We start from the raw sequence: 8,545 nt of genomic DNA on the forward strand, positions 1-8,545 counted from the left end.
GCCCCACACACTCAGGCTGGCGTCGGGCTCAGTGGCCTGGAACCCGCGGGCGCGGAGCGCGGCCTCGGAGACAGATCCTGGGGCTGACTGTCCTCCCATTAAAGCCAACCACCCTACAAAACAGCAGCCCGAAGACCGCTGTGTGAAAGTGCGCCTGCGCAGACCGGGCGAGAACTACAACTCCCGGGAGCCCTTGCGCTGCGAAGACGGCCGACTCTATTTTCCAGAAGGCATCGGCGTCCTGGAGATGCTCTGACCTCCCGACCCAGACGAGCTTGTAGCACAGCCTTCTGGGAAGTGTAGTTCCGGTGTCACGCTGGACCGCAGGTTGTATATCTACTTGCTGGAGCATCCAGAGGATGGTGCGCAGGAACGTGGAATTATCCTGTCAGCTCGTCCACATCTCCAAGTGGATTCGGGTGGGTCCGGGTCCATATCCATCTTTGCAGGAAAGGCTCATGCACCTCACCCTAAGGATACTAGTGGTGATAGGTTTTACAGGCTACTGCTGCCCTGCCCTTAACCTGAGGTTCCAGGGAGGATCAGGGGAAAGGGTAGGGAAATCCTCAGCCCTGCTCTCATGTCCAGTGATCCTGATGCTGGTCCCTCCTCATGAGCAGGGGAAGGAGGTCTTCGTGGTGGTCCAGCCTTGACCCTGTGCTCAAACAATTTCACTCTCCTTGGCTTGAATCCTAGGTTCAGCTTTGGCCACAAGCTCTACCCAGCCAGCATCAGCACATCACAGCTGTGCCCAGGCCTCCCCTGCTGTGGTTGCTGGCCTCCAGAATCGCCCATATAAGTCTTGTCTCCTGGTAGTCACATCTTTGTGTAGTACTCCCAAATTGAGTAGGGCTGATTTGTGTAACAAAAATAATATTGTGGATATACTGGTGTATGAATTCTGAAGCTAACTCATAAAACACAGTGACTGAAGCTTCAGCCTTGCTGTCTTGGATCACTTACTCTGGGGGAAGCCAACACCACATCTTAAGTATACCTGAATAATCTGTGGACAGTTTCACGTGGCAAGAAACTTTGGCCACCTGCCTACAGTGAGCACCAACTTGCCAGCCACGAAAGGATTGATCTTGATTGTGGAACCCCCAGCCCTCAGTGACAAATTTTAACTGCAAACGTATGTGAGATCTCAAGCCAGAGCAACAGAAGAATAGCCAACATGAGGTAAAATGATTTAAGTTTGTTTTATGTTACTAAGGGATAATTTGTTATACAGCAATAGATAACAAGTACAGATAAAAGTAGTATATATAATTAATGCAGATAGCTAAATCCAGTATTTAGAAATAGGATGCTGTGGAAACAAAAACTGGAATGTGGGAGAAGTTTTGAAATAGCAATGAGAAAAAGCTAAAAGGACTTTGAGATGAGTGGTAATGAAAGTATAATTGCCTTTGAAGGATCTAGAAGCCTTGAAGGATACTTCAGGTTTCTGGGACGCCTGGCTGGCTCCACCAGAAGACCATGCAACTCTTGATCTTGGGGTCATGAGTTCAAGCCCCATGTTGGGGGTAGAGATTACTTAAATAAATCAGTTTTTTTTTTAAAAAAGGATATTTTGGATGAGACCTTAAAGGACATGAAGGAAAATGTTTTTGAAAATTGGAGAGATAGGAATCCTTGCTGGATAGTGGCAGAAAGTTTAGCAACATGTCACCTATAGTAACATGGAAAGTAGAAAATGTACCTAATAAACTGGGTAATCTAGCTAAGGAGATTTCCAGATAGAGTGGAAGGTGTCTGGAAACCCGTAGAAGGTGCTTCCTGGCTTCTTGCTGCTCATAGGAACATAGGAGAGGAGAGAAACCCACTATTAAGCAAAAATGAGTTAAGTATTGCTGGGTCTGGAAATACCCAGCCTCTCCAGATGGCAAATGATGCTGAAATCAGGAAATAGTTTATAAGCAAAGATTAAATCTATGCCACACCCAGGAAAAATAGTATGAAGATGAAATTGTATGAGAAGATGCTCATATCATTAGCCATCAGGGAAATGCACAAAACTACCATGAGATACTACTTTACACCCCCCCAGAACGTCTATAATCAAAAAGAGTATCAGGTAGTGGCAAGGATGTGGAGAAATTGGTACCCTCATACATTGCTGTTGGGAATGTAAAAATGATACAAATGCTTTGGAGAACAGTCTAGCAGTACTTCAAAAGGCTAAAAATAGAGTTACCATTTCACTCAGCAATTCTACTCTTAGGCATATACCTAAGATAAATGAAGACTTACGTCCACACAAAAACTTGTAGATGAATGCTCATAGCTATACTACTCATAGTAGCCAAAAAGTGACAACCCAAACGTCTACCAAATGATGAATGGGTAAATAAAATGAGAAATACCCCTATGATGGAATATTAGTCATTGTTAATAAGAAATAAAATATAGACATATGCATGGGTTTTGCAAATATTACGGTAAATGAAAGAAGCCAGTCATAAAAGGCCACACATTGTATGGCTTCATTTATATAAAATGTACATGGTAGGCAAGTCTATAGAGACAGAAAATAGATTAGTGGTTACCTAGGGCTAGGAGTTGGGGGAAAATAGACAATGACCACTAATGATTTTGGGGTGGTGTTTGAGAGGTGATGAAAGTATTAGAAATGACTATGGTGATGGTTACACAACTCTGTGAATATACTAACACCTATCAAATTGTCCATTTTAAGTGGGTGAGTTATATGGAATGTGAGTTAAATCTTAATAAAGCTTTCAAACTAAAAATGAAATTATAAAATTATTTGTTAAGAACTCGGAAAAATCTAAGTGTGGTGCCTCAGAAAGCTGTTCAAACCAAAGAGCTTCTTAGAAGCTTAATGTGTTGTCCTTTGGATAATTTGGTGTGAGTCCACAGTGAAAAAGGAGTTATTTTAAAGAGATTTGGGGGTGTGGATTTTGTCTAATACAGTAAACTCCAGTAAGATTCACAAGAGACCTGCACTATTTTTAAGAGAATTAAATTGCCAAAAACACTACCAGCTTGGACTAACAGGGATAGAGTCAGTACAAAAGGAAAACAGGCCTTGTGATGATCAAACTTTTCTATAAGATGAAAATCAGACTGAAAACAGAGTCTGTTATAAACACGAGAACCTTTCATAGAAAAGGAACAGTAACTCAAAGAGCTGAGCAAAATGGCATGAGGAGTTATTCCTAGACCTTGAGGCCTAGTCAAAGAATTTCTAACCTATGCATTTCTGGATTTCATAATTACTATGGACCAGTGATTTCTGTGTACCTCCTATATCTGCTCCCCTTTTGAACAAGAGCGTCCAGTTATCTTATGCTTGTCTCACCATGTATATTGGTGAGTAGTGGAGGGGGCAGCTATGAGTTCCCAGTTCTTTGGAGTAAGAACAATAGCCTTCAAGGAGCTGAACATGAGAAAGTACACGTGGACCTGATGTAGATGACAAGATCATAGAGTTTTAGCAGATGCTGTAATTGCATGACACTTCTGCACACTCAGGAAAGCAGGAGTATATTTTGCACGTGGGAGGGGTATGAATCAGTAGAGACTAGAGGTGGCTTATAAGGTAGCCCCCTATGATGCTTACCTCCAGGTGCTCATGCCCTTGTACAGCCCCCTCCCACACTGATCAGAGCTGACTTGTGTAACCAACAGGATGTAGTAGAGATGACGTGTTAATTTTAAAGCTAGGTCATAAAAGGCATTACAGCTCAGCATTGCTCTCTTATATTACCCACTCTAGGAAAGCCAGTGTCATGAAAACCCTCAAGAAGCCCTACTGAGAAGTCCACACAGTGAAGAACTGAGGCTCCCTGCCAACAGCCAGCATGCACTTGCCAACCATTAGTGAACCATCTTGGAAGTGAGTCCTCCAGCCCCAGTCAGGCTTTCAGGTGAGGGCAGCCATGGCTGAAATCTTGACTGAGACCCCAGGCTAGAACCACCCACCAAAGTTACTCTCAAATTTCTGATTCACAGAAACTGTGAAATAACACCTGTTATTATTTTAAGTCACTACGTTTGGGGTTATTTCTTACACAGCCATAGATGATTAATAATCTTGCCAGGTGCAGGACCAATGTTAATCAGAAGCAACTGCCTGGATGGCAAGTGTGTGTGTGTGTGTGTGTGTGTGTGTGTGTGTATGTGTGTGTGTGTGAGAGAGAGTATGGAAGTGTGGCTCTGTGTGTGACAATACGTGTGCACCTATGAATGTATGTGCCTTTGGTGTAATTGTTGATCTATAGTTCCATATTGGTGAGAGTACCAGTTAATGCCAGTGAATGCCTTCTGTGCCCCTGTGTGTGTGTGCGCATGTGTGGCTGTGTGTCAGTGGATGCTGGATGGTGGGTCTAGTCTGTATATCTTCATATATTTGTGCTCTGTGTGAGTTTGCGTATGACTGAGGCGCTTATAAGTCTACAGGAATGACTGTATGCACACTCTGGCCTCACAGTTCTCGTCCGTGCTCTCTCTGGGGGCATGTGCTTCCATGTGATGCTGTACATATGTCCCTATTTATAGGACAGAATGCGGGCCAATGTGCTGGCTGCTATCTCATAGTCTGGTCTTTCTAGGGGGTGGTGGTGGCTGTGTAAGCATGCATCTGTGTACAAGTGACATCGTATCTGCAGGTCTGGGCCATGGTGACTCTGTGTGCCTCTACTTGTGACTTCTATCTCATGGTCTGTACACACATGCACCTGAGTGTTATCTGAATGGCTCTTGTCTCTAAGTTCTCATGTGTGTCTCCCTGCTTGTGTGTGTGTATCTATGTGTGTGTGTGTGTGTATAGGTGTGTGCTTGGCAGGTGAGTGTGGAGAATGCAGACTATGTGACCACTGAGTGAGAAGGACAAGACTTCAGAGACACCAGCCAGGTCCTGAAGGACCCTGGCTGTTGACCTACTCTTTGTTCCCGTCTTCAATGATAGGACTGGGTGCATTTCTCTTTGCCTAGAAAACCAACTCCTTTGCTTCGGACCACCCAGAACTGGAAGGAGGGAGCCTTCAGGAAGACCTGGCTACTGCCCTTGACCCCTGGGCTCTTCTTCTGATGGCGGTGGGGGTGAGCTATGAGGGGAGGAGTCTACAGAGGTGCATGACTATCCAACCTCCCTATCCTGGGTAGAAATGTGGCCACCCTGTGGGTCTGCCACACACATGAAACGGTGAGACACCTGCTGGGTTTTTTTTTTCTGGGAACCACCATGGCAAGGTAGGGGGACTTTGCACAGAAATAAGGACATGGGTGGGGGCACCAGGGGACTAGTACTGGCTACTGCTCACTTGGCAGGGACTCAAGGCCAGTGTTCCAGGCCCTAGGGGCTGCCCAGCTAGAAGGAGGGAGCCAAATGCCTGTGCCATCCTGGGGTTGGAGGGTGGGGAGCGACCTGAGGAGTCTCAGGACACCTGAGGCTAAGACCCTTGCTTTGCTGGCCAAAGACAAGTGAAATTCAGTGAGAATGTCAGAAATATAGCTTTTGCTTGTCTCCCCAGAGTCCTTAAGCATCAGGGCCAGGGCATGATGGTGAGAGGCAGGCAGGTCTCCAAGCAGTTCCTGCGTTCACCTGCCTTTCCACGAGTCCTATGGGCCTGAACACTTTAGGGTAAGTCTCAGGTGAGAAAGCTCCTCCCTGGGCTCAGTGACCAGCCTCCACCTGCCTTCTCCCTGAGAAGAAGTGTGACTGTGTGTGCCTCTACCTGTGACTTCTATCTCATGGTCTGTACACACATGCACCTGAGTTTTCTTTGAAAACAAAGAAAAAGAGAGAGGGAGGGAGGGAGGAAGAGAGGGATTGGAAGATAGGTTATTTATCTCAGGCATACAGGAGAGGCCAAAGAGTGATTACTAGCCAACAATGCCTATTTTTTAAAAAATTTCTTCTTGATCAAACCTACCCAGATGACTGACATATGTCAGAGTGCCCGCCCTACCAGAGGAACCCCCCCCTTCTTGTCTGGCCTTGGCTTTGGGGGCCAAAGGCAGCTAGGCCTGGTTCCCAAGCAATCCTGCCTGGGTGGGCTGGGAATTCTGACAGGAGCAGCCAGTGTGCCCAGTTGGACTGAGGGATCCTAGGGGTCAGGGGGGCAGGAGCCGTTACAGGTCCCACAGGAGGGCACACAGAGGAGGACTTGTGCAGTCCCAGAGATGACATGTCAGTACAGCCCCAATTCTCAGCTCCAGGCCCCCTGGCACCGTGGCTCTGCTTCCTGCCTCTGAATTCTCTGAGCCTCTCTTGAGCCCCCACAGTAAACAGGTGTCTGTCTTAAGCTAGCCTGAGACCCAAAGAGCTCTGTGGGTGGTTATCAGTAAGACAGCTACCAATAATTCCTCCTATCTCCATATGTGCAGGGTACATCTCCCTGCAGGAGGCCATCCTGTTGCTGCTAGAAAACCTCCCCAAATTCAGTGACATAAAACAACTACCATTTTATTGTGTTCATGGATTTCAGTGAAACCAGGAATTAAGATGGGGCATGGGGGCTCACCTCCGCTGCACAATGACTAAGGTCTCAGTCAGGTAGACTGTCATAGTTTTGAGATGACTCAGTGGTTGAGGGTTGGAATTCTCTGGAGGCTTTATAACTGGCATGACTCGCACCCGGGTAGGAAGAGTCAAAGACAGGGGTCATCCTGGACTCTCAACTTGAGAACCTAATCACGATCTCTTCATGTAGTGTGGACTCCTCCCAGCATGGTGATCAGATTCTGGGGACTGTCCTGCGAGTGTCCCAAGAAGCCACATAGACTTTTATGACTTAGTCTTGGGAGCCACACACCATCACTCCCACCATATTCTGTTGGTCAAAGCAGTCATGAACTATCTCAGATTCAAAGGGAAGGGCATAGAATCCATCTCTCAGTACAAGGTTTGTCAGAAAGATTGTGGCCATTTTTCAAAACCATCACAGTTTACTCTCTGGCCAAGAAGTATTTACATTCATTCTTTCCACATGTAAAATACACTCACCCCTTGCAAGCGCTGCCCCCAAGTCTTATCCGATTATGGCATGGGGCTCAGGTTCAAGGTCCAGAATCGAACTCCAGTATCTAAATCAGGTACCGGTGCAGTAAGGCTTCTCAGGGGGCAGTTCTTGGTTTGACTTTGAGTGTGATTTCTCTTAATCTGAAGACCTGTAAAAGAAAGAGACGCATTAGCTGCACTCCACCACCCAGCATTTGATGGAGGGACAGGCATGGGATAAATGCAGTCAACACTACCATTCTGATAAAGAGTGAGACACTGCACTCACCATAGCAACCACATGACCATAGGGAGTCTAACATCCATCTGAATGCAAGCTGTCGTTTCTTGATTAGTACTGCTCCCTGGGACTGACTGCCTGTGGCTCTGGTTTTGCCCTCTGAGGTAATCTTCCCTTTCCTTTTTGTTTTTTTGTTTTAAGATTTTTATTATATATATATATATATATATATATATATAGAGAGAGAGAGAGAGAGAGAGAGAGAGAGAGAGAGAGGCAGAGACACAGGCAGAGGGAGAAGCAGGCTTCATGCAGGGAGCCCGACGTGGGACTGGATCCCAGGTCTCCAGGATCACGCCCTGGGCTGAAGGTGCCTCTAAACCTCTGAGCCACCCAGGCTGCCCAATCTTTCCTTTTCCATAGGAAATAGCCTCTGTTCACAGCTGAGTAGTGCTCTCAGCCTGCTTTTTGCCCAAAAAAGTTTGCGGATTCAAAAGTGTCTTTTCATTTTGTTCTTTCTATGTTCCCATAGGTCCAAACTTATATCAGAATTATATATTATTATTATATTATAAACTGTGTGGGTCTCTTATGTATAAACTAATAAATTCACTTTTTAGCCCAAAGACAAACACCTAAAAATCTCAACATAACCCTTTTTCTACCTGGACGCCATGTGAAGCTACTGTGGGACATGCGTCATAAATCTTAGAAGATCTATTGTTTAGGGACACCTGGGTGGCTCAGGTCATGATCCTGGGGTTCTGGGAGCCAGTCCCACATCAGGCTCCCTGCGGGATGTCTCCACCTCTCTCTCTGTGTCTCTCGTGAATAAATAAATAAATAAATAATGTGTTTTTTTTTTTTAAAGTCCCATTGTTTAACAGGGAGGTTATGCAAAGCACATCCTTAGGAAGGCCTTTTGCAGCATCCCAACTGAATTCTTAACAAAAGGTTTTCCAGTCCACCTCGGCTTCATCTTTACCATGAGATTTTCCTGACAGTACCCTGGATTTGATCTGAGGTTCTTTCTTACCTTGAGACCCCTTTGTTGGCTGGAAAAACTGGCTAGAGCCCTTTTCATCTCCTCCTAGCGCTACTTGAAAACCAAGTAGCTCCTTTATCACTTTGTCTGTCTCCTCTCTCCTCTTATTGTGCACAGCTAGGAGAACTCAGGCAGCACCTCCACCACTTCCTGAAAATGGCCTTAGCCAGATCCATGAAATTTATCCGGTATATCTACTGTTTTCCACTTTGCAAGGTGACAGTTTTGCTACATGTTCTACTACTACGTAATAAAGATGCCTTTTCCTCCAGCTTCCAATTACACATTC

General features: G+C 45.7%; 1 protein-coding gene and 1 long non-coding RNA gene across 2 annotated transcripts in view; one reads left to right on the forward strand and one right to left on the reverse strand.

Annotated features, from left to right (window-relative positions):
- LOC112907541 (uncharacterized) overlaps positions 1 to 7,056 on the reverse strand; it is a 28,818-nt gene extending 21,762 nt beyond the window's left edge. Inside the window, exon 1 of the mRNA XM_025982763.2 lies at positions 6,977 to 7,056. The gene's annotated coding sequence lies outside the window, so the exon portion shown is untranslated. The remainder of the gene's footprint in view (positions 1 to 6,976) is intronic.
- LOC112907545 (uncharacterized) lies at positions 302 to 6,961 on the forward strand. The gene is made up of 4 exons (XR_011994720.1): positions 302 to 419; positions 697 to 1,182; positions 3,746 to 3,896; positions 4,963 to 6,961. It is a non-coding gene; the product is annotated as an uncharacterized lncRNA (long non-coding RNA).
- Positions 7,057 to 8,545: the final 1,489 nt, after the last annotated feature.

Source organism: Vulpes vulpes, chromosome 10 (assembly GCF_048418805.1).
Source record: "Vulpes vulpes isolate BD-2025 chromosome 10, VulVul3, whole genome shotgun sequence".
In the NCBI taxonomy this organism is placed as follows: Eukaryota; Metazoa; Chordata; class Mammalia; order Carnivora; family Canidae; genus Vulpes; species Vulpes vulpes.